Source organism: Gorilla gorilla, chromosome 8 (assembly GCF_029281585.2).
Source record: "Gorilla gorilla gorilla isolate KB3781 chromosome 8, NHGRI_mGorGor1-v2.1_pri, whole genome shotgun sequence".
Classification (NCBI taxonomy): Eukaryota; Metazoa; Chordata; class Mammalia; order Primates; family Hominidae; genus Gorilla; species Gorilla gorilla.
In genome coordinates, this window is record NC_073232.2 from 87,715,306 (window position 1) to 87,743,090 (window position 27,785).

General features: G+C 36.9%; 1 protein-coding gene and 1 pseudogene across 16 annotated transcripts in view; one reads left to right on the forward strand and one right to left on the reverse strand.

The window, feature by feature from the left end:
• ZEB1 (zinc finger E-box binding homeobox 1) overlaps positions 1–27,785 on the reverse strand; it is a 204,278-nt gene that overhangs the window by 141,435 nt on the left and 35,058 nt on the right. For 2 of the 16 annotated variants that reach the window (XM_063710223.1, XM_055352991.2), the window contains exons 2-4: positions 26,365–26,410; positions 23,228–23,416; positions 8,547–8,702 (exon numbers count right to left, since the gene is read on the reverse strand). The exons of 7 other annotated variants lie outside the window; for them this stretch is intronic. The gene's annotated coding sequence lies outside the window, so the exon portion shown is untranslated. Of the gene's footprint in view, positions 1–6,761; positions 6,914–8,546; positions 8,703–23,227; positions 23,491–26,364; positions 26,414–27,785 lie in introns of those variants that run through there. 7 more of the 16 variants (XM_063710225.1, XM_055352995.2, XM_055352996.2 and 4 more) reach the window with 6 other exon arrangements.
• LOC101127532 (putative UPF0607 protein FLJ37424) lies at positions 15,584–20,131 on the forward strand (annotated as a pseudogene).

Genomic DNA, 27,785 nt, shown 5'->3' on the forward strand with positions numbered 1-27,785 from the left:
ATACTTAAATCTCCAACAGACAGAGAAGTCTCTTCTGGTATCTGGGTAACACACCTATTCTTACATCATCATCACTGTTTTAGACACTCTTGCTTTAAAACCTTTTGATATTTAGTAGGACGAGACTTCTCATTACAGAATCACTATAAAATAAATCACTAGAAATTTTGGAAGTTAGAGGTTAAACCCAAAAATCTTACTTTTAGTCAAATAATTTGCCAATATTCTTGATTTAGAAACAGTTTCTCTGCTTTTATTTGAATCTTAAAATTGTTTCAAATACACTGGATGTTAATTTATTTTCCAAAGATCTAACATCTCCCTAAAATGTACTGCTAGATATTACATCTTGTTTGTTGCAATTCTGAATGGGATATTTTCCCAGAATGATTTTCACATGGTATAAAGATACAGTATATCTGGTACTTTATTAAATTTTTATTATTTAATAAATGATTTTAGAGCTGATTGCTGTAGATTTTTCTAGATAATTAATCATGTCATCTACAAATGAAATATTTTAGTTTTATTTCTTCTTCAGGTTTTGTTCATTACCAGTATTAAATAAAAATGGGGTTAGTGATGACGGGTGGACAAATTTGTAACAAAAATGGTGATTGTTTCATTCCTGAATTTAAGTTTATCACCATTTATTCTACAGCTTTGGTTAGATGATACTGTTCAGCTTGTTGATTTAATGAAGTATCATGTTCTTTGAGGCTCAACTCATCACTCACAGTTATTTCATCACAAAATAATGTATTTGACCAAATAAAACTGGGAAAAGGTCTCCAACTCCTATAGGACCAACACTGTATATATGTTGACTACATAAAATTATCCTGATACTGACAATGTTCATTAAAATAAGAAATATCTTTATTCTGTGAAAGTCCTCAGAGTCACATGTAAAATAGGTACTCAAGGTGCTATGTGGTCCTTGCAGTATCTCAAGTTACCTTTGGAATGTTACACTAGGTATTAACAGATGATATTTAAGACACCAGGCTTCTTTCCAGTATACATTGTTTCAGATAAATCAAAAAGGTGTAATTTATGAAGGAAACTTCTTCTTATAGAAGAATTTCCACTAATAAATGTGTAAGGGGTGGCAGATTTAAAAATTCATTCTCTTGCAAACCCTAATGACAGAATTGATTTGGAGAACAGTCAGCAACTTTTCCCACGGGAGGAAAGATTGGCAGAAAACTCTCAATAGAGAGATTGGGCTGGCACCACTGCCCAATTTTAGCATTGATAAGAGTATGACAAGCAGACATTATATGCTCCTTGATATGATGCAGTATGAAGAAACAGTTCCATGTGCAAAGTATTCCTGCATGCCTTCCATCCTCAACACCAAAACCAAAGCTGAACCTGAAACTAATTAAGTCCTTCAAGCCAACTTTTAGTTTGCAGGAAATTCAGAGGCTACAGGAACAAGTTAGAAGGCAACAGAGAAATCCAGAATGGAGGATATTCTACAGGATAGTTTACCCAGTTTTTTCATTAACACATTAAAGGGAAAAGGGGAGGGAAGGAGGAAGGACGGGGTTTGGGGGTGAGTGAGGTAAACAAGTGGTGGGAAAGAAAAGAGCTTTTAATTATACAGCAGTCCAAACAACCAAATGCTATACAGATCTTGGTTGGATTCTGAAAGAACAATCTAAACGTAAAAATGACGTTTTTCAGTTAAAAGCAGAGAAATTGAATAGAGAGAGAATATGAGGTGGTTAGTAGTTATTGTTAATTTTGTTGGATGTAATAAAGGTATTGTGGTTATATAAGAAAAATTCCTTCTTTTAAAGAAATGCATATGAAAGAATGCAGGAGTGAAAAGACTTGAAGTCTGGGATCTACTTTAAAAATAGTTGAGGAAAAAGAAGAGAGTAGATGAAGCAAATGTGGCAAAATTTTGCTGATTGTTAAATCTAGGCCATGGGGTTTATTACGCTAGTCTCTCTTAAGTGTATGCCTGAAATTTTTTACACTAAGGTTTTTTTTTTTTTTAATTCAAGCCTTTGGAACACCATCTATTAAGCCAGATATATTCTAGTACAAGTAAATATGGAATTACCTACTCTACTATATAACGAACATTCACGAGCAATACAAAACAAGGATGCAAAAGATACGACAGACTGCCCTGTGTGTGACTGGCACAGATTCACCCACGTTTTAAAAGATTTATTTTAAAATTAAATTTGACTTGCACATACTGTTACTGTGTGTGTGTAGAAAGAATATATGTGTATATATATGTATATATATACACAGAGAGAGAGAGAGACAGACAGACAGAGACAGAAAAAGAGGAGAATTTGTTAAGTTTCAGTCCAACAATACCTTAGGAAAGAGAATATCAGAAAATGAAATAATTTGTACCCTCAAAACAAACAAACAAAACAGATGACAGTTTATGGGGTATACTGAACCAGTACAAAGTAGGTTATTTTATGTTGTTACCTTCCTACCTCCATGTCTCAACAAAAGCATGCTGCCTTCTGATTTTATTAGAGCATATTACTTGGGTCTGCATTCTCACAAATTATCTCATGATTCAAATGAGTCCTTCTGTAACTAACTGATACTCCCTTCTCTAAAAGAGACCAACTGGTCTCAGCTACATAATAGGAGTATAAACTGTTACAACCTCACTGTGCCAAACATAAAATAATGGGGTATTTTATACTTAGTAGGTACTCAGGTATTTAAGTGAATGATAGGTATATATATCAACAGAAATATTTGAAAGATTTATACGCTCCTCTTAAAAATGTAAATGCATTTCTACTGGGTAAAGTACATGGCAGAAATACATTTGAACTAGAAAGACTTTCTTATATCCCTTGTGTATCTACCACCTACACATCCACCACTGTTCTAGTGGTTATCATGTATCCCCTCTTATACAAAGTATGTTACAGCGTAAGATGGGATTGTCTATTTGTCACCTTATTTTCACAACAATTAGGTTATTTTTTGCTGGTCCTTGACTTTACTTTTACCGTGTTAATGATTACTTAATGATATATAAGATTTTTTCCCCAATACACCGCAGTAAGCAAATCCTCCCAAGAAAAAAAATGTTTTTCTTTACGCTAATTGAATTTTCTTATAAACTTCAGTCTTCTTTCATATCATTGCATGTTAATATTTAATATTATATATTTAATGTTATATAATTGTATCCTTTCCCTAAAAATGTTTGCATTCAAAACCCTTGAAAATATTTTAACATTTAAAATACAGTAATTCAAAACATAGGTAGTCTTAAATCTTCTACTAAGCCTATAAAGGGCATCTATTTTAACTCATTTTTTATCTGAAAAATTATTCTAATTATGACTATGTTAGCATCTAGTAGTTCAATAAGCACAGCAACTTCTGATGAGTATGTATGTATGAGTATATACATATACATTTTTTACTCAATGTTCACTTGATGCTAAACCTATCAGAGCATAGACCTCCACGACACTAATAAACAACTGGATAATATAGTGGTGCTTCAATGAGCAGATCACAAATACTCCCCCACCTTTTTAGGAGTAGTGATTCAGTGAGAACATTTGGTAAAGCAGACGTGTGTATACATACATCCAATATATATGTATTATCCATATATTATATAATGTATATATTATATATGGATATTTATATTATCTGTCTATGCATAATATATACATACTATATATATGTATGATATATGTATTGTGCTTGTTTTAGTTCCTTTCCCTTAAAATGCTAGTCTGCTGTTTAATGAATTGGTAAATTATTCTGAGAACTCATGACACTGTCTGAAGAACTAGAAATGCCTTCTAGTGTTGCCAACAGCAGAGTTTGTAATGACTGCTGTCATTATTTAAAATTCATTCATAAAAAGTTAATTCAAAGGTAAACAAATTATTTAGTACATGTTGAAACTTTATTTAAAAAAGGAATTTTAATCAACATGAAAATGTCTGAAAATGAGGCACACTAAAGGAATTTCATGTTTCCCTTGTGAAGTTAAAAAACATTACACTTGACATTAATGAAAAGATCGCAAAGTGATGCAGAAACACTAGATAATTTATGTGGGAATATCTGAGAAGCCTTGAAATAGTACATGTAAAACTCAATTTGAAGGGCATCATACAAAATAATTTTTAGAACAGAATTCTTTTACTCAGTAAATTTGGAAATTAAAACAACCTTAATGAATTCCTCTCATTTCAATTTGGGAAAGAAATATTGGATGGCCATGTGTGTATACACACGATATATATAATAAGGGTACTGAGATGCTAAGATGGCCTCATAATTGTAACAGGTTCATATATCTAAGATACCTCTGTTTATTAGTGGCAGAGCAGGAACTAGTGGCAGAGCAGTCTCACATTTTGTGCTTTAAGTATTCTTTACATGGCTCTTGTCTCCCTAGAGCCTAAGTAGAAGGATAGCATAATTCTTTTAGGCTACCATGATACTATATTAATAGCTAGTGGTTTTCAATAGACAACTGTTGACTGGTTACATTAGAACTAACTGTGGTCATGGGAAACCATACTTGTAGTACTGAAATAATTTTCTCTCATTCAGCATCTTACAATGAAAAAAAAAATTCTGTATTGCAAAAAAAAAAAAAAAAAGACACTAGGTTATAAAGTATCTCTAGATGGCATCTCTAGAAAGCCTTTGAGTGACTGCTGAAATTCAGCTAAAGAGGCCCCAAAGCTTAGATGAGAATTTCACGGACTTTTTTTTTGTTTAGCAGTAATAATAAAAGCTCTTTACATACCACTCTGAAATATATATTGTATGTATTTTAAGCATCATCTGCAATTATTTCCGTTGGCACAACTTTATGAATGAAGCAGGATACTTTTAAGATGAAGAAATTATTATTGTAATTATTAACTAAAACAACATATGGAGCCCTTTCTATGCACTTTCCATATGCTAGATACTCTTCTAGCATTTTCATATATCAAATAATATATTTTTCCACAAGATATATACTCTTATTATCCCCATTTTACAGGTAAGGAAACTGAAGCACAGTAGAGTTATGCAGCTTTCCTAAGATTGCAAAGCTGGTAAGTGTCAGAGTTAATACTCACACCCAACCAGTATGACTCTGGAGCCCAACTTCTTAACTATTACAACTTGGCAGTTTTAAATGTAAAACTGCTTCATATAATTGTCTTAAATGACGTTTATAATGTATATAATATGCATGTGTTTGTTCTGCTCATATTCACGTTTCTTGGTATCTCAGAAACCTGCAGATCTTTCCACAGCAGTTTCTCATTTTAAATAAGTTATACAAATAATAAGACCTTTTTCAGTCTCTACTAACTGTAAAGAACGTCAGTCTAATTTTTATATCAAAATGAACAACCTCATTTCATGAGGAATATGAGCGGATTAAAATTAATATACTACAGATCAATTTCAAGGTATACTTAAGGACTGCTTTGTTTTTATAATATTATAAGCCACTATACTTTATTGTAATTACTTGCTTAATGTCTACATTCCCTGCAAAACCTATGGGATCACATCAGTCTTATGCAATGACTGACATACAGCAGGTTGTTGGTAAGAATATATTGAATGAATAAATGTGATTTGCTATTCTATCTGTTAAATTTATTTAATAATGATCTCACTATAAATAGTAGCTCAGTATTTTTAGTAATAACTATTGCACATAAAGTTTTACATATTTATAATTGTCAATATGATGATTTTACAAGATGTGACATAAATTTCCTTCAAATAATCCTCGTGACTTATATCAGCAGGAACTCCTTCTTTTTAACTTCTTCATAACTTCTGCCAAATTCTTAAGAATGGATGTAGAAAGGCACCCCATTTTATTTCTACATTTAAAAGGTTCTTTCTCATATTGAACTAAAAACATTATTTTCCTTTCCATATCTATAAACAATAACTTTTATTTAAATTTTTCTCATTCGAACTTCCAATTCATTTCTTCTAACACCACTGTAACTCGCAACTCATTTCTTCTGACAGTAGAAACTGCCAAATTCAAAACAAAAGCCATTACACTCCAACATACACAGCCAATCAGACACTGATTATTTCCTATATTGAGAAGTTATATAATTAAAAACTGATGACTACTGGTAGAATTTTGTTTTAGAAAGAAGTCAATTCAAATTCATTTCGATAAAAGAAATGCTATGTATCATCCTCCATCTGCAATATTTACTTAATTATGTGTCTTAAATATCTTTTTGTGGCTAAATACCAAATTCTCCACTGGGCATCATGAACCCATCAAAGCCAACTAAACAGAACCAAAAAGAGCTGTCAAAGAAAAATGAATATCATGTACATTCCAAAGCACGTTACCCAGGAAGGAATATATTTCTTCAAGACACTCTTTCTGGAAGGTATGGGGAGGACATCTTTCTCCTAGCACTGACAAGGGGGACTGCCTGGATCTCTAAGTTGAGATCTTCAAATCAGGATACTTGAACTCAGGTTGGTGACTTTGAGTATATCCAGAAAAAAACTAAATTTAGAAGTCACTGCAGAGATGAAGCATAAACATTCAGACATCCAAATGCTCTTTGGATTTTATTTTCCAAAACTTAATCAACATGTATGCTTCTCTGTGTGTGTGTGTGTGTGTGTGTGTGTGTGTGTGTGTGTGTGTGTGTGTATGAAAAACATAAATGTCACATTCCCTTCTTTGAAAAGATAAAAAGATATAAAGTTGACTTGATTAATGAAAATCATACTACCTTTAAAAATGTCTGCATGTAACAATTTTAAATTCAGTTGAGGAAATCAGTGTCCCTCTCCTTCTTGAAATCCTGTAAGAACTCTCCCATAAGTGAAATTCTCACGTAAGAATGCTGCTTTGACAGGGTTTTGTTGTAAATTCTTAAGAAATCTAAGAAAATAGAATAGCAGCATAAAAAATGTATTTCTCTATGGTTAGAATTTAGTCTTTCTGATGCCTAGCTTAGCAGATATTAATAGAATTAACTTTAAAAGTTCAAAAGCAAGTTATCAATTCAATCTAATAAATAAATGTGTAGGTTCTGTGCTTTATTTATACACTAACTTTATTGTTCCTACCCTTATAGGAACTTATGCCATTTTATAGTATTGGTTCCAGTTGCAGTGTGTAATTATATCTACACTGTAATTACCATTGGCACTGGAAGTTCAATAACAGTTAGGGAATATCTGTTTTTAACCCCACCATTTTATTCTCAGCACCTACCTAAATGGGTGACACATAGTAGACAGACTATACAAGTATGAATTACTAGACAGAGGGACTAAAGTATGAATGTTGCCATCTCAAGTACTTAGTTCACTGTAAACACTGGAATGATTACATAATGACAGATGCTGTGCTGGGTGCTTGTCACAAGAGCTCTTCCTGATATGTTTGTTATTAAGCTCTAGAAAACAGCTAAGAACATGGCCAGATTCAATTAACATAATTTTGACATCTCTAATTGGGCATGAAAAATTACTTAAACTATGTGAATCGCAAAAATCACATATTTGACAATAGAATGGTTAACAGAATTACAATCTATTATTAATATGCTAATCTTCATCAGCCATTACCTTGTTATCACAAAACTACTATGTCCATGGACATGCTGGAATAATCTCAGATAAACATCAATCTTAAAGATTTCAAACTTGCTAAGATCCTACCTCCACTCTTGTCCAAAGCTAACATGACTAATCATGGATCTGATTGGACACAGATGCCCAAAAAAGGGATATGCAGGAATCAAATATATTCAGGAGAAAAATATAAATTTAAGGTCATCTGAAGTATATGAAAATGTAACCAAATTTAGAAATTATTTTCTCAGTGGGAGTATGTGTAAGGCAGGAGAGAGATGTCTGATTTTATCACCAAAATTTGATTCTGCGCCATATTATGAACAGCTACTTCACTTTGTTTTGGGTATACAGTATAAACGTCTTATCCTACAAATTTAATAGTTTCTGCCAAAGTATAGTAGCAATTATACATTTTTAAAGAACTAATGTTAAACTAAATGGATTTTGTCATATGATATTATACTTTTTTCTTTCCTATTTTACAATGAAAGTAAAAAACAAAACAGCATTCAACAGACTACCACAAAATTTATGTCTATTTTAAGAAGCACTTATGAAACTGAACAGAAAAACTCAGTTTAGTACAAATTTTTTAGAAGTTAAACTTCAGTCAAGCAATTTTATAATATACTATTTTAAGTAACTACAATAAAACTACAAAAATTGAATTTTTAAACCAGACATGAACTATATAATTGATTTTCCATACTTTTATACTATTTATCAACATTAAGTATGTAAAATCTCTTATCTATAAAACCATTCTTTGCATATATTTTATTAAAATATAAGTGACAGACATATACAATTCAAACACTTGTCATTATGTCCTAGATTTTAAAAGTTCTAAAATTTTAATTCAAATATAATAAATTGGTAGGCTTTACACACACACACACACACACACACACAATTTAAATGAAAACTCTTACCATTGACTTCCTTTTGATAGTCACTCCATTAGTCTTTCTTGATAGTGCTTTCCTATGTCAAGCAGACAGTAGCCAAATCACAAAATGACATTTGGATGATCATGTCTTCAGATGGGAGTTTTCGGCCAATTGCCAGTTGAGAATTTAAACTGAAAACTAAATTACCCAAACTTTATTAAGTTGTTCCCACACCCACCAACTGATAAGAGCAATAACTCTAAACTGGAAAATAACGTGAATATGATTTACCTCCTGTTCAAGCAGTCCTAATATTATATTTGAGAAGACATGCTATAACAAAAGAATCCCAGAAAATTCTAGTATCTTCTGAAAACACTTTTAAGAAAATTTCAATCCCTCACCAAAAAGTTACCCCAATTATCCTATAACCCAAATTAATACAAGATAAAGATGGTATTAGATGATATAATAAATTATTGAGTCACAAACTTAGGTTCTGTCAAGCACTGCCTTCATCTAAAAGCTAACTGTAATGTCTGGAAACACTCTGACAGTATCATCTATATTTATATTTATTAAATCATCAACTACTTGTAATAGTACATACCACAAGAAGTTAGAGGCTACACTTTAGCGTAATCCTGCCTGATCATGATACTTTTTGTACTGGGAAGACAAAATTTATCATTACCAACTTCTAATTATAATATTAAAATGACTCAGCTCCTTTTCTGTACCAATTTAGGCTCGTTTTCTCTTGATTCTTACAGCTACTCTTCATAGGGCCTGTCATTTATATACGATTTTTGACCATAGGCTTTATGATTATTGGGTTGTACAGTCTGTTTTGATCCTTCTCAAATATTAGACACATTAAATTATTCCCAAATGTTAAGATATATCTCAGTGTCCTAACATACTTTGTGCTCAGCTATAAGTTGGCCCATTTCAATAGTTATTGACAATTTAAGTCTTTAGCAAAAATACAATCAAATAAAGCTAAACTGAAAACATGAAGGAAAGAAAAACACGTCCTTATTTTCCTTAAAAAATGTTTCTGAATTTCAACTATAAAAGGTGCAAAATTAAGTGTACATAACTAGATAGCTATGTAAGACTCAGCTGAGTTATAAACATTACACACACCTCAAATTCTCATATATTCTATGTGTAATCCTTCTCTCTCTCTCTCACATACATGTGCATGTGTACACATGCATGCATATCTATCCAACCTATTTCTGATGTTTACCTATCAATAACCTGATACCAAGGCATTATATAAGAGAATATAAAGTGAATAATCCACTTATGATTAAGAGAAACTGACTTCAGAAACAAAGCCTAGAGCTTAATAAAACTGCTATGTCTTTGAGTTAATAACACTGACCCTCAGTTAGATATACTAGAAATAGCATTATTCTATTCATTCCAATAATTTAAATCCAAAATTCTCAATAGCAATAACACTTATAAACTATTCAGAGACTAACAAAGTTCTTTCCTGGGTGCTATGAGATATAAAGGAAAGGAGCTTATAACCTAAAATATGATGGGGGAGAGTGAGTGGTACATAAAGACACAGAAATGGATAGACTTCCAAGAGAGAAACAAGCACATTGGGGCAGTTTAATAGTTTGAATAGATTTATCACATGTGGGACTGATCTGAGAAGACTTTATATCAATAAGCATTTTTTAAAGCAGAAAATACATAACTATGTTTTTCTTATTTAGCCTAATGAAACCCACAAAGCAAACTGTGATTAATACGGAATATAGCTATGGAAGTATTCATGTCCTCACTCTGGGAGAAGACCAAAGATAAATTCCTTAGTCAAATGAAATTACAGAACACAGAGATATCTCCTCCATCAACCCCCACCAAAAAATAAGGCTTTCTGTATTTCAGAAACAATTCTAAATTGCTCATTTCAACTCTTCCCAATGATTCCAATCATAATGGCTGTGATGTAATTATAAATCAGGAGACATAATGAAAAGTCACTATCAGATTACAAAACCACAGAATGATCCTCTTGGTGTGAATAACATTACTGATAACACATCTACACAAGAAAGCTGGTTTCATGTTCCAGCAGATGATGATCATGAAGTGACTTGTGTTTTTATATAATCTTAAATATATTCTACTCATCCATTATAAGAGTCTTACAATTTGGCCAGGCATGGAGGCTCACGCCTGTAATCCCAGCAGTTTGTGAGGTCAAGGTGGGGAAGACTGCTTGAAACCAGGAGTTCAGACCAGCCTTGGCAACAAAGCAAGACCCAGTCTCCACAAAAATTTTTTTAAAAACAGTCTTAGAATTTAACACCACACACAATTTTACAAATAAAGAAACAGGTCCAGTCATATGACATTATTTACCCAAAGTCACACAACTAGCTGGCAGAAAAATCAAGACCTCTTAAGAACCACAGATGCTCCTTTTACTATAATCAAAGAAAGAAATAGTTACACCTTAGAAAGAGATACAATTTTATTAGGAAAATTTCAACTTTTTAACCTACATACTCAATTTCAGACATTCACCTCATTAGCTCCTGAAATTGCAAAAAGTCAATTCATAAAGTTAGGGAAAGAAAGTTGTATGATTAACTTAAATTTTACACTTCTCTTTTTATACTATTAGCTTTAAGACATACATTCAACCTTATTTCCAACTCTTCAGACTAAGAATATGAGTTTTAAAAATACGTAAAATTTTTATCAAAACTCTCTCTAAAAATGGTAATTCCCTAGAATGTTCCACGGCATCACATCTATTTTTCGATCTCCTGACCTCGTGATCCACCTGACTTGGCCTCCCAAAGTGCTGGGATTACAGGCGTGAACCACTGCGCCCGGCCATCACATCTATTTTTCTTTCACATCCTGGCACCCTTTTTCATTGGATTGGGTAACAAAGTAAGCCTGCCACATGGATAGCAGTAGAAACAGTCTTATCTTGACTGCTTCAGGTGACATAACTCATCCCAATTCTATATAAATGAGCAGCCAGAGAAGTTCAGAAAATTTGTAAACAGGAAATATAAAAAGAAATATCTGCAAATCATACATTTAGTAAGGGGTTAATATCTAAAATATTTAAGTAACTCCAACATCTCAATAACAAAACAACAAATAACCCAATTTTTAAAAATGGGCAAAGAACCTAAACAGGCATTTCTCAGAAGACACACGAATGGCCAACTGGTACAAGAAAAAATGCTCGGCATCACTAATTACCAGAGAATTACAAATTAAAACCACAATGCGTTATTACTTTACACCTGTTAGAGTAGCTTTTATCAAAAAGATCAAAGGTAAATGTTGGACAGTGTGTGAAGAAATGATAACTCTTATACAGTACATTGTTGGTAGGAATGCAAATTAGTTCAGCCATTATGGTAAATAGTATGGAAGTTTCCCCCCAAAAAACTAAAAATAGAACTACTGTATGATCCAGTGATCCCACTTCTGGTTATATAGCCAAAGGAACTGGAGTCAGTATGTCAAAGGGATATCTGCACTCCTATGTTCATTGTTGCATTATTTACAATAGCCAGGATACGGAAACACCTAAGTGTCTATCAATGGATGAATCAAGGAAATGTGGTATATACAGACAATGGAATACTATTCAGCATTTAAAAAGGGGAAAATTCTGTCATTTGCAACAACATGGATCAATCTGGAGGATATTATGCTAAGTGAAATAAGTCAGGCAGAGAAAAACAAATACCATATGATCTCACTTGCATGTGGAATCTAATAAGATTAAATTCATAGAAGTAGAGAATAGAACAATGGTTACCAGAGGCTAGGGTAGGAGGGTGGTGGGGGGAGTTGATCAAGGGGTATGAAGTTTCAGGTAGAGAGGAAGAATAAGTTTGAGATCTATTCCGTAGCAAGTTGACAAGAGTCAATAATAATGTATTAAGTATTTCAAAATAATAAAAGTAAATTTCAAATGTCTCAATATGAAATATTATAGGTGAGGTGACAGATATATTAATTAGCATAAGCACATCACACTGTATACATATATCAAAACATCACATTGTACCCCATAAATGTATGCAATTATGATTGGTCAATCAAAAATATTAATTCTACAAGAAAAATAAACAGGAGATTAAAAAAAGAAATAGTTGAAACACTTTAGATTTAGTTGTAAAGATATGTCCTCCACTAACTCAATTTAGATTCCACTGTCTATTCAAAGTCAGAACTTACAAGATGTTTCTAGTAAAGCACAACATGCTTGTTAGTTCAACTGGTTTCAAAAGTCAGAGCACTTATTAGGCAACACCTAAAATCATTCATCAAAATTATTTTGGACAGGCAGTGATGGTAAACAAATTACTTCCACCATACCACCACCACAGCCACCACTTTCACTCCCTACTCCACTTCCCATAGTCTATGAACTAAAAGGGAACAAAATATTCTTATCATTTATTATTAAAAAGATAAAATATTTTAGCATATAAAACCAAATTTATCTTATGCTACTAAAACAGAAAATAAATGCTTAACGAGTTTTACTTGAATTACATTAAATCACAAAGTAACATCTCAATACACACACACATAATATTCAGGAAAAAAATCAAAAAACAACAAAACAACAAAAAATAATACAAATAAAAATCAATATAACAGCTACTTACATAGCATTTGTATTGTATTAGGTATTATAAGTAAGCTAGAGATGATTTAACGTATACAAGAGGATGGGTGGGTGCAGTGACTTATGCCTGTAATCCCAACACTTTGAGAGGTCAAGGTGGGAGGATCGCTTGAGCCCAGGAGTTTAAGACCAGCCTGGGCGACACAATGAAACTCTATCTCTACAAAAAAGTTCAAAAGTTAGCTGGGCATGGTGGTGTGTGCCTGTGGTCCCAGCTACTTGGGAGGCTGAAGTGGGGGGATCGATTGAGCCCAGGAGGTCGAGGCTGCAGTAAGCCATGATTGTACCAGTGCACTCAAGCCTGCGTGACAGAGCAAGACCATGTCTCAATAAATAAATAAATAAATAAATAAATAAATAAATAAATAAATAAAGTACATGAGAGGATACGCATAGCTTATATGCAAATACTGTGGGACAGTATTTGGATTTTGGTATCTGAGGGTGTCCTGGCACCAACCACCTGAGGATACTGAAGAATGACTATACATATAGACACACATCCATATAGAGTAAATATACATGCATCTACGTGTGTATGTCTATGTATATATATATATATATATAGTATATAATAAAGCACTCTTCCTAAAATCATGTATTTTAGAAAGTGTAATTATTTAAAAATTTTCCTCAATGTTCTAAGTTTTTGGGTGCATGCCTACTTTTTCACCAAGAATTGTGACAGGCTTCCTAAAAGCAAGAGCAAGTATCTATATTTAGGTCTAGTTGTTGAAGTATTCTATATAGAGTCAGCATATTGATAACTTCAATTTATATAAGAACCAGTTTACATGCATATTATTCACATCACTTAAAGCAATCCTTTAGAAAGTGAGTTTAAAAACTATCAACCAAAAAAATATGCCTCATCCTTTTCATGGATTCTTGACCTATTTATAAGAAAGTCGTTTTGGCGACAAGTTACTTAATTTATATCTGCCACAGTTTCTCCATTTGTATAATGAAGATAATAGCGTATTACCACATAGGCTTGCTGTGAACATTAGGTTAATAGCTGCAAACTGCCTAGAAAAGTGCAGTAAGTACATCATAAGCCTTCGAAAGCAGAGCTATTACAATCACCATCATCATCACTACCATTATCACTACTACCACCACCTTCATAAGCATCTCAACTGATTGTTAGTAAAAGTGTAGAGTCCTAGGCCACACTCCCAGAGATTTCAATTCAGTATCACACCAAAGTTCGAGAATATTGTGTTAAACAGAAAGGGGAATAGATAAATAGCCAGGACACTACATATACCAGTATCATCTTATAAATACAGTAACGGGAAGCAAAATACTTTAAAACAGAAAAAGCTTCAGTTTTAAAAGTCCAGTAACACCTTTACTTCCTCCTCTAAAATACACACAACTTATCCCCAAACCCAGTGGTTGCTTTCCAATGACCCTACTACTCAAGAGTAGATAGGATACAGAAATAAGTAAGAGGTCCCGGGCTCAACAAAGAGTTGAAGCTTATATACTTCATTACTTCTTGGATAGAGAATAGCTAGCAATTTCCCACAAAAATATTTGTGAGTAGAGCAAATATCAAATATTTGAGCACTAACTGTATGTGGAATGCTAAAGGGGACTGAACTATAAGACATTAAACTTTCCTGGAATCTCATTGGGAAAATAACCTCCCACTTTCTTCCAAGGATCACTGAAGTCTTGCTCCAGCTCAAGCAGTATAAGCTGGGAACTCAGAGAAGAGATTTTAGTTAGGGTCGATAGGAAGGCTTCATAGAAGAAAAAGATCTTTGCTAGACCTCATAATGACTAAGATTTTTATAGATAGAAATTGCATTTCAGGTCAAAGAAAACAGTGTGAGCGCAAAGCAGAAACTTGGAAGTACTACAGGTATTTCAGGACAGTACGTTGAGTATTTGCCAACACTGGAAAGGATGGTTTTATTCTCTGCTCAAAAATCTAATTAGTACTTCAGGAAGATTGTTTTAGCAATGGTATACATCATGGGGTATGTTATGATAGTGTAACCCTGGCTTTGAAAATGGACAGAGACAGGAATCTAAAGGATTATTTAAATTATGGCCAGGAGCAGTGGCTCACGGCTTCTAATCCTAGCACTTTGAGAGGCTGAGGTGGGAGGATCACTTGAGTCCAGGAGTTTGAGAGGAGCCTGTGTGACACAGCAAGACCCTGTCTTTACAAAATTAAATGAAACAAAAAAAAATTAATTAATTGGCAGTGAGGACAAATTAGGTATCAAAGATGATTTAAGTATTATGTCTGTTTTTTTCTGGAACTTCCCAGTCTGTCCTGGTATATTCAAGATGAAGGAGATGGTAGACAGTGAGAGCTATAAAAAGTAAGTTCAAGGCTAGTCAGAGAGAGTTTATATTGGGGGAAAGGACTAACCTGTGGGAGCAAAGGTAGAGAGCAGTTTGAGCAAAGACTTGGAAGCGGGAAAGTGCAAACATTATCCTCAGGTTGATTAGCTCTGATTTGCTAGAGCCAGCAGCTCGCAACTGCCTTTTCTTTCCAATGCATCAAAAGGCCCTAAACGTGTTACTGAGGAAGAAAGAAGAGGCAAAACGGTTTAATGCACAGAATGCCTGTAAATGATGGTAACCTGGAGTTTAAATTAAATATTAAATTATGTTCCCTATATTCAGTAGAGCATACAAATGTATTTTGATATAGCTGATCACGTAAAATGTTCACAAATTTGGCGTGGCCAACAACAAAAATCAACAATAAAGCTTTGCTATATTCAATCTCACCCCTACTTTTTCAAAAAATTTTAATAGGCAATTTTTGTGGAATTCATTATATTACACATATGGATCTTCTCAATCAAGTGATTCATATGACTGTTAAATAGCTCCTTAAAGATAGAGGCCATGCTTTTCTTCTTTTTTCCCTCTGGTACTATCAAAACTCAACGGTATAAGGTATGGATTTAGTATACTTATTAAATGAAAGATATCCTATAATATGACCTGTGAATGGATTAAATAAAAGGTATGAACAGTTACAAAATTCCATAATAACAGACATGCAATTTATTTATTTTTTATTTTTTAACTTCTTGCCTTTTAATAATATCTTTGAATATAGATGGTTTCAACTCTCCAATAACAAGATGTAGAGTGGCCAAATGGTTTTTCATACATGTTTCCCTAGTCCAGACACCCAAGAGTATGTCCCTCTCTTGGGCATAAGAAAACCTAGAGTTATATTTAGGGCATCATGTGTGGTGAATAGTTGACCAAGCTGGCATGCTCACAACGACCAAATTATGTTTGTCATATTTTAATCCAATACATTGATCTACTATGAACTTGTAAATAATGTATTTGCTTTCTAGACACATTCCAGGAAGACCAGAGAAACTGACTTTTATCCATATGGAATAATCCACTGGCAAATTTCTTTTAGGACAGACCAAAGCTGATCTAGAACATAATCTTTACATACTTGGATCCTTCCCATCAGACGAGAAAGAACATCTGGGGTGAAAGGCTCCATTAGAAGAGCAATGTGGGATGGTGCTGTGCTGACAACTGGTAGTTCCTGCCCTACATCTTTGTAGAGGACTGGAGTCCAGAGCATGCCATGGTCAACTTGTATGTTGAAGTGAAGACCTCCTTCGAGGTGTGCATGTGCTTATTACAGATATGTCACGGTGCTAAGTACCCCAGGACTACATGAAAAAGTAAGAATAGATGCTGTGTCCATGATCATGAGGCACACAGGCCAGAGCGCCAGCTGTGGAATTGCACAGCCCGGGTTCAAAGCCTGGCTGGGCCATGACCACCTGAATGACCTGAGGAATGGTCTCAGGCAAATTTGTAAAAAGTGGAGACCCTGCCTGCCAGGGAGGCATGTGGTAAGAGGTGCATCCAGTCAGGTCAGGGTACCGCGTCCTCTCTTTGGAAACCTGCGGAGCAAGGCTGGTGGCCCTTGAGGCCACGGCAGCCATGGAGAAGGCGGGCCTGGCTCCAGGTGGCACAGAGGCACTGGAGAGGCCCCGGGGGAGCCTGGCAGGATCTGGCTGGTCCTGCGCTCTGCTTCCAGGTTCTGGCCCTGTAACCCGGGGGACAGGCCGGCCAAGACAGGGCCACTGGGTGCTAGCCAGCACCTGGGCCAGGTGCCAGGTGGAAGGGCTCTGGCGGATCAGCCCCGCACCAACAGCCCCACAGGGGGGCCCATCCAGGGCCACACACTTGCCCCCAGGAGCAGGATATCCCTGAGGCTAGAGTCCAGCTGGACCGGTGGAAGGGCTCACCCTTTGCCCTTTGACTCCTCTTGTAGGCACCCTCGCTGGGCTCCTAAGCACTCCTCCACACCTTGGCTCTGTCACCAGCCCCATAGTGATGTCATAAACTCCCAGATGCCCAGTGTGCACCCAGCCACAGAGAAGTGGGTGACTTAGGAGTATCCTCTCCGCTTCTGACCCTTAGTTTCGTCTGTGCACAACTCGCTCAAAATGGGCAACTCGCTAAGCGTATTTTGTTCCTGGTTCCGCCGCAGGTCCTGGCCATGCCATCGGCAACCTGCTCGTCTTGTCCGTGAGGCCTTCCCAGCTGGCCAGGCTCACCCCGCAGCTCCTGCACCTGTGCCTGCCCAGGCAACTGTGGGCCATTTCCCACTCCTCTTCAACCGTCAGCGACATCTTGGGCCTTCTTTTCCAGTCAGGTGGGACGGCGCCCCTATGAGGCTGTCTCTTATCCCTCGGAACACGGGCACCCCACAGAGGGTCCTGCGTCCTGTGGTCTGGAGCCTGCCCTCAAGTAAGAAACCCGTGCTGTCTGCTCACAACTCCATAATGTTTGGACACCTCAGCCCCATAAGGATCCCTTGTCTCAGAGGCAAGTTTAACCTTCAACTTCCTTCATTAGATGACCAGGTGATCCCAGCCAGGCTCCCGAAGACGGAGGTGAGGGCAGAAGAGCCCAAAGAAGCAACGGAGGTGAAAGACCAAGTAGAGACCCAGGGGCAGGAGGACAGTAAAAGGGACCCCTGTAGCAATGGGGAAGCAGCCTCCACCTCTAGGCCCCTGGAGACTCAGGGAAACCTCACTTCCTCCTGGTATAATCCCAGGCCCTTGGAGGGAAATGTCCACCTCAAGAGCTTGACAGAAAAGAATCAGACTGACAAGGCCCAGGTGCATGCAGTGAGTTTCTACTCCAAGGGCCATGGAGTCGCCAGTTCACACGGCCCTGCTGGAGGCATCCTTCCCTTTGGGAAGCCTGACCCACTTCCAACAGTGCTCCCTGCCCTAGTTCCGGGCTGCTCCCTGTGGCCAGAGAAGGCGGCCTTGAAGGTGCTGGGTAAAGACCACCTGCCCAGCTCTCCAGGCTTGCTGATGGTGGGGGAGGACATGCAGCCCAAGGATCCTGCAGCTCTTGGATCAAGTAGGTCTTCTCCACCCACAGCTGCTGGCCACAGGTCCCACAAAAGAAAACTGTCGGGGCCACCGCTGCAGCTGCAACCGACCCCTCCCCTGCAACTGAGGTGGGATAGAGACGAGCAGCCCCCACCGGCAAAGCTTCCATGTCTATCTCCTGAGGCACTGTTGGTGGGTCAGGCTTCCCAAAGAGAAGGACACCTCCAGCAGGGCAACATGCGTAAGAACATGAGGGTGTTAAGTAGAACATCAAAATTCAGGAGACTAAGACAGCTGCTTAGGAGGAGAAAGAAGACACGGCAGGGCAGGCGTGGTGGCTCACGCCTGTAATCCAGCACTTTGGGAGGCCCAGGTGGGCGGATTAGGAGATCAAGAGATTGAGACCTGAGGAGCATCTCTGCCTGCACCATCTGGGAAGCGACGAGCACCTCTGCCCAGCAGCCTCACAGTCTGGGAAGTGAGGAGTGCCTCTGCCCAGGCCCTGCCCCGTCTGGGCAGTGAGGAGTGCCTCCGCCCAGCCACCGTCCCGTCTGCAAAGCGAGGAGTGCCTCTGCCTGGCCCCCCTACACTCTGGGAAGTGAGCAGCGCCTCTGCCCGGCCACCACCCCATCTGGGAAGTGAGGCGCGCCTCTGCCCAGCCGCCCACTATCTGGAAATTGAGGAGGAGCACGGCCTCTGCCTGGCCTCCACCCCATCTGGGAAGTGAGGAGCACCTCTGCCCAGCCGCCTCATGGTATGGGAAGTGAGGAGCGCCTCTGCCCAGCTGCCGCCCCATCTGGGAAACAAGGAGCGCCTCTGCCCCGCCGCCGTCCTGTCTGCGAAGTGAGGAGTGCCCCTGCCCGGCCTCCTCACCGTCTGGGAAATGAGGAGCGCCTCTGCCCGCCGCCGTCCCGTCTAAGAAGTGAGGAGTGCCCCTGCCCGGCCTCCTCACCGTCTGGGAAATGAGGAGCGCCTCTGTCCTGCTGCCGTCCTGTCTGCGAAGCGAGGAGTGCCCCTGCCCGGCCTCCTCACCGTCTGGGAAATGAGGAGCGCCCCTGCCTCGCCGCCGTCCTGTCTGCGAAGCGAGGAGTGCCTCTGCCCCGCCGCCATCCTGTCTGCAAAGCGAGGAGTGCCCCTGCCCAGCCTCCTCACCGTCTGGGAAATGAGGAGCGCCTCTGCCCTGCTGCCGTCCTGTCTGCGAAGCGAGGAGTGCCTCTGCCTGGCCTCCTCACCGTCTGGGAAATGAGGAGCGCCTCTGCCCGGCCACCGTCCCATCTGGGAAGTGAGGAGCACCCCTGCCCAGCCGCCGCCCCCTCTGGAAAGTGAGGAGCACCTCTGCCCAGCCCCCTCACCGTTTGTAAGGGAGGAGTGCCTCTGCCCAGCCCCTGCACCGTCTGGGAAGTAAGGAGTGCCCCCACCCAGCCCCCCTCACCATCTGGGAAGTGAGGAGGGTCTCTGCCTGGCTGCTGTGCAACCTTCCAAGTGTGAAGTGACAGCCTTGTGTGTGATCTTTCTGCCCTCCCCAAGTCTGCATTTTCGACATTAAAGTTTACTTTTTAATTTAAAAAAAGGAGTTCAAGATCATTCTGGCCAACATGGTGAAACTCCGTCTCTACTGAAAATACAAAAATTAGGCGGGCATGGTGGCTTGTGCCTGTAGTCCCAGCTACTCAGGAGGCTGAGGTAGGAGAATGGCTTGAACCTGGGAGGTGGAGGTTGCAGTGAGCCGAGATTGCACCACTGCACTCCAGCCTGGTGACAGAGCAAGACTGCATCCTGAAACGATGTTGTAGTTGAGAGCAGGATGGTCTTTTGGGACAGGAGGAACAAGAGGTTCTGGTTGCCACTCTTCAATCAGTTCTTCTTTTTCCTTGACTGTAAGATCAGATCGTTCTTGTAATTTGTAAGTCTTAGAGAAAAGAAGTCTGATTATCCAGAGTATCAGAATCCCTTCCAAAATAAGATGGTAAGCAGGAGCCTCGTAAAGCGCCTGTACCATCTCCACCAGAACCCACTGCTCCGTGGCGGTCACCATAGTTAGCCGCTTCCTCCAGACATGCAATTTATTAGAGCATCCATGCAGTACTGTTTCAGGTTACTGCAGCTCACTGTAACGCCACTACTGTGGCACTAGTAAATGCAAAATGGCCTTGAGAACTCTGTGAGATTTTACTTTAAGTGTATATATGATTTCTAGGTATTTACCTTTGCATTTAAAAAAATCACTCACTAATTTATGAACTCTCTGGGGATATTCATAAAATATTTCAACATGATTAGACTCGGATAAAAAAACTGTTTTCCATGTTTATTTAAAATATATTTCTTGCATCTAAATTTATATTTTCAGTCTCCAAAATATTTCAGCACATTTTATTCATCTGATCCACTGAATTAACCAATAATATCTTGTCACATACCATTCATTTCTGAATAATTAAAGAGATCTTAACAGCTATCATATTTTATGGATACTGACCCTTTAAACCTTATAGCATCATACTAAAATAGGCAAATACCCTTTCCAAAGTAAGTGGGTCATTTATCTTAAAGTATAAGGAAAGGAACTAGCATTTGTTAAAATACCTCCTAAACTATATCCATTATATTTAATCCTTACAACCGTGAGAGATAGTATATACAAACCCATTTTGCAGTTGTGAACTTGCTTAAGGTCCCACAGCTATTAAATTATCCTGTTTTAATTCCCATCATGTTTGTCTAGCTCCAAGTCTAAGCTCATCCTTCTTACAATAACTACCTGGAACACTGCCAAGTACCATGTTAAAAAAGAGACTAGGGCATAAAGGGGCAGGAGCAGGGGCACAGGGCAGGACTTAGTGAAGTAAAAGCAAACATTGTAAAGTCCAAGTACTTTACTCATTGAAGTGCTCTTCAAATCTATTATGAACATTCTTTCTCTTACTTTATTCACAGACACCCTTCTCTGTACACTAGTAGCTATGAGAATTAATATCAAGCTTTGAAAAAACAGACACTTTATAAAAATGCAAAGCAACAATAGCTACTGAGAATTATTTTTGAAAGGACAAATGGCCCTATGACATACCTCAGTAGCCCTGAGGCAGTGTCTTCCTGAAGACACTGTCTTAAGAAATTTTCACCAACAATCCACAGTCATTATATTTTATAACAAGAGGGGTTGAGATTAACTATTCTAGCAATCAAAGAAGATAGGTGTTTGTTATCTGGAAAATTTACTAACTGAATGTCCAATGATGCTATGAATAAAGATGAATAAAATTTTCATTTTTCTAAAAAAATTCAGGAAGTATCTATGGTATCATTTTGTACTTTCCAAACAGAATAGAGTGTACAAATTATAAATATAGTTAATAACATCAGTTAGTAATAAACATAATTAAAAGCATTGTAAACAGAGAGAAAAATATTAAAAATTCCAAAAGGTATAAGGTTCTTAATTTTAAGAACAGAAAAACCATGGTTCCTGTGTTAACAGAAGCTGGCAGTAAACATACCCCTTTCAAAGTTAAAAGAGTATTTCAGAATGGAGTTTTAGAGCCTATAGCACTTTATAAATGAAGGTGGAATTTTTGTTACTCCAGTGTACTCCTTTCTTCTTTCCCTCTCTTTCCCTGCCCTTACCTCTATATCATAACACGTAAGAGTTCTCATTTTACTTTAAGAAAAATGCTATCTCATCTAGTATAAAAAGGTGAGACAACTTTGCATTTTAAATTAACACAGGGTCTTTAGGAGTTTTGAGGATTTCAATACCAAAATGCATACAGGTTGGATCTTTAAAAACTGTTACAGCAGAAGAGCCAAAACACAGTCTCTCTAGCATTTTGAACAAGGTTTCACAATAATTAGCACTGCAGTAGGTAATGTAACATGTGTGACCTTTTGTATAGTAACAATTCTAAATAACAGCCAAGAGCACAGTCATTTATTTGTTTGTTACCTTGATTTGGGGCAAAACGACACAAGAAGACCAGTTCTACACAAAGAATTAACACAGTACTGTGCTAATATAAGTAAATAAAGTTTAGTTCAAAGAGAAACAAATAATAAAAAGTCAAAGAGAGAACTGAGCTGGCAACTGAGAAGCATAAACCATTTTGGCCTAGATTTGTTTGTAATGACTATGTGACCCAGATACTAAAATATTTGGCTAACATTCAGAAATCTAGCAACTGAAAGAAATAAGATATATGGTTGGCTGGTTAAATATTTTAGCCAAAATAACAGATTCTTAAAATTATGCATTATTATAGTATTTTCTACACAGAAAATTTTTATACTTTAAAAATAAGTATTTCTTTTTTGCTTTGTAAGTTATCCCATAAATTATACTTCACCTTTATAATCAGACAATAAAGATGACACTATTTACTACAGAGGTTATGATACAAAACTCCTTTGGAGAGAAGAGCTGAGAGAAAATATACTTTTTAAAAGTAATTTATTTAAGAAACTGTATTTTCCTAAACTATCTTTGTTCCATTTATGGCCTGCATAGTTTACTCTACAGACAGGTGTCTATTAAATGAGAAGAGAATTTTTGGGAAAAAAAAAATTCTTCAACTCCGAAGCTATATAAGCTCTGCTAATGAGGGTGCTTGAAACACAGGAGTCAGAGAGTAGATTCACTAGGGACTCGACTTCATACTTACAGGCTTGATGGGGGAAGGTGGTGTTTCACGTAAGTAAAAAACGTAATACACAATCCTTAATGCACCTGTGGTGGACCATGCTGAGTGCCTATCCAACGCTTCCTTCTTCCTAATGATCCATGATTGGATTTCTATATCCACATCTCTCCCAGTGGTCAATGCACCTCAGGGTAAGCTGACTGTCCTGAGCTGCAAGGGTAGACCACAATTAATCTAATCCATTATGGTAAGCTCATCCCTTTTGCCAACGATTAGTTTAGGCATATTTAGAATTAAGCTAATTTAGGACAATAAGGAGCAAGTTGGGGGCAGGAGTGCATAAGGACTTCTCAGGGAAAAGAACCTATATTGCCCATGAGAACGCCAAGAGAAGTTTATTTCTCTCTTTGGATCTGAAGGAGGAAACACACAATCCTGATTGCAGCCAGCAGCCATTTGGCAACTACAGTGTTGGGATAAAGGAAATATTGTGGATAAAGAGTAGAGTAGACGACAAACTGAGTCCTTGAAAAAAATCACTGAGCCACTGGCGTTAACTAATCCTAATATATGTACTTTCTTATGTGAGCTAACCAATATTCTTTTTATTTAAGCCAAATTAGACTAATTTGGAAACTAATTAGCTATTAGGAAACTAACAATTGCCAAGTTCTATTTTCATTACTTTTAGAAAACCTTAGAATTTTACCCATTCCTAGCTTTAAAAAAGACCACATGCTACTTTTTGTATATTTTCCTGATTTCCTACAGTGATTGTGTATTACATGTGCTATTGGGAGCAGAGTTATTCAATCTTAGTGTACCAATATGACCTCTTCTTGATCATCAGTATAAAAAATTATGCTTTTAGTCTAGTAATGCTTTCAGGGGCCCATGATGTACTCAGATCGCTATGTTCTTATAGTCTGATTTTGCTCCAATATCAACTGTCTCTTGTTCCTGCTGTACTCTGCTCACGACAGTTTCAGAGAACCACTACACTCTCATCTACAGTTCATTGGTTCTCTACGCCCTGTGCATTCTCATCCTACTCCGAGTTCCCAGTTATACACACGCAGATGGCTGAAGTTGCTAGAAGTATGTTCTGAAGCATATGAAAATTATTCTCAGGACAGTGAATTTCTTTTTGAACTTAGTTTAAAAATATAACCTAGATAACTAGTTTTGTACTTCTTTTAAAAAGTATCTCATTTATGCCTTCCCTTCCTCCCTTCTTTTGGCATTCACTTTTCCTAGAAATACTTTTGACCTCTTACTTTTAAATAGATATTGAAGATTTCTATATGGTCAAGGCTATAAAACAACAGCCTATGGGCCAAATATATTTAACAGGTCGATTTTGCCCTGTAGAGTTATTGTCATAGAGTTATCTTAAAAACACCTAAATTAATTACCAACTAATTTACATAAAAATCTGTATTTTAGGATCCTTTGGAAAAACTGAGATATTGGGTAACAATCAGCCTGAATACTCCCATGATCATCATCAGATGGGGCAGAATATTAGCTGTCCCTCTACTCAGTTAGATGAGCACAAATTCTCTAAAGCCCTAGTCTCATTATTATTTCCGTAAATGGCCTAATTCTTTATAGTTAAGGCCCGTATAGGTAGTTGACTATGGTATCCCTGATACAACAGGCTAGTAACAGCCATAGGTACATGAAAGAAATAAGATTGGTTAAGAAAGTACAGAAGTTCATAAGGAATTCTGTAAAGTCTGTTTCCAAAATGTTTCCTCCGGCATCTTTTAATTTAACCAGCAGTCTATTTCTAGAGCCAATGATCCAGCAATAAATTCTCTGAATAATCATGAAAAAAGTGTTTCTTAATAGAAAGCTATTTGAAACAAAAGGGTTAAATTCTTCATGTAAGTTTCAATCAATCAACCAATAGGAAAATCCTAAAGAGCCACCTTCCAAATCTGATATTCATTAATAAGTGGTGTAAACAAGATGACCTGCACTATATATATACATCATATATGTACAAAATTACTTATGTGTTTTATGTATAAATCAGGAAGTCAAATTATCTTTTAAAACTAAGTTCTCCCTATACTCCCTATATTAGTTAATGAAGTCAAACAATAACAAGAATTAGCACAATTCAAAAATTATTTTTTAAGGAACGATGTTTTCTAAATTGTATTTATAATATAGTCACTTCCTCCTAACGTTAAGTACAAGTTACCTGAAAGTATTTTAGAGATAATCTTATAATCAGATTCTATAGGTGGAACAATAACAATACTATTAATAGTTTTACATTTCTGTCAAATACAAGGCTTTGTCCACATCCCAAATTTCAAATCTATTCCCTTCTCTCCAGCTCCACTGCTGTAACCATCATCTCCAACCTGGCCTACCGAAATAGCATCTAACAACAATGCTTCTATATATACTACAGTCAGACTCATGATTTTCAAATGAAAAATTTAATCATGGCATACCCCGATGCTTAAAACCTTTCCATGGTTTCCCAATATCCCTTAGGATATAGGTCAAAAAATCCTGAAGAATGCATAATCTCTTTCCTACATTCTTCTCTACATTTACTTATCCTTCTTTTCAACGCTCACACTGGAATCTTTTCAGTTCTTCCTTTTACTTTTGTAGATGCTATTTCTGTTGCCTGCAATGTTCCATCCTAACCCTTCTCCTAATTCCTAGGCTTAAGCTAACTCATGCTGATTCTTCCAATCTCAGCCCAAAAGTTGTTTCTCATGTCCTACCCTCAGTTCACATTCAACACTCCCCCACCATCCCAGAGCAGGTTAAGTCGGCCTGTTATATTCTTTCCTATCATCTTACGATTTCTCCCTTAATGCTCATCTTAGTTATAATTATTTGTTTAGTTCCAAAGCTGCTGGTTTCGTGAGGACATGGAAAGATATCTGTCTTGTTTACTGTCTTACACTATCATTTAACACAATGACTGGCAATAATAGCATTTAATAAATATTTGTTGAATAAATGAGTCTCATTAAATTGGATTTAACCCACAGATAAATGAATTATTGTTGAAAATGCAGCATAGTATACAGCACAAATATCTGGAAGTCCTGAAGACCTGGTTCATGATTCCAGGTGGACTACTTGCTGTGTGACTTTAGGGCTCAAACACCCAGATTCTTTACCTTAATAAGAATATTATCCAATGCCTGCTCTGTCTTCCTTAAACAGCTGCTGAGAGAAAAAAAGGAATAATTTACTTTCTCAACTCTTAAAGCACATTTTTTTCACAGTAACATTTTTCAAATCAATAGGAGTCTTACCAAAGATATCAAAAGAACTTTTAATAACAAAAGAGATATTATACAAAATACTATAATGCTTTGTATTACACCCACGTGTATTATTGTATCTCTGTGTGAACTTAGACATGACTAAGAATTTACCTTCTGTCACTTATCAGCATCAACAGAACTATGCACAGCTAAATTTTAACTTAATTTGAAATCCCTAAATTACCTCTTAAAATGTCTTTTAAAGATCACTATAATGCAGCATTGAAACAAAAAGTTACTATACATGCAGAACTTTCTGTGACATGTGGCTGAATTATGTTTAATGAAGGTTTCACAAGTGATAATTCTGAGCAGATACCAAATATCTGGCTGTTAAAGTCTTCTGGATGACTTTCAAGAGAAGTTATTTAACTTCTAGTGAAATGTAATATAATTAGTAAAAAAATTTTAATTAAATAGGAAATGGAAACCTCGCCAAAGTAATTCCTGGACATGGCTCAGAACGACACTATCAATCCTAAAAGTGTTAAAGATCAGGAAGAGCAGCATTTGCTACAGTGCCTATGGCCCAAAGGAATTCAGAATAATCCTTAGAAAAATGCTCCTCCTCCCCCAAGAAAAGTGTTTTATTTTTCCAAAAAGAGACATTAAAAAGTTGTTATGAAATCAAAGAATGTGCCTTACAATTGATGAGCTTTTAGAATCGAGAAAATATAGTAATATGCATGAACATATTCTTTAAATTAACTGCTATACAAACAGGTAATTTTAAAGGTGCCCACTTTGTGCTAAGTACAAAAAAAGTGCTTTATATAAAACTTAAAAGCTTCTCCCAAAGTCACTTATAAAGTCAGTGTTTGAAAATGAAAAGATGAAATGGGATTTCAATATCATTGTTTCAGAAGAAATAAAATGTTCCCCCTAACGCTGAATAGACAGACTTGACAAAACTAAATCCACTTCTTTTGCTCTGTTCCCACTTTAAGCACTGCCCACATAATTCATAACACTGTCATTTGTTAAATTCTTTAAAATATTCTGAGAAACTAATTCTAATATCTAATCACTAGCATCCAAAAGTTCTTCTTTATGTCTATCCTCATTCTTTCAATTGTTATATTCAATGTAACATTTCACTTGATTTTGTATTTTGCTGATACTGTTTTAAGCAATATTCACCTCAGTCTTATCTTCAAGAACAAATCAGGACATGTGCTTTCAGTTAATCTTCTGTAAGTAGTAGTACTGGTTTTCTGTGACTCCTTCTCCTGGTGACCAAAACTATGTATTGCCAATATGACAGGTTGGTG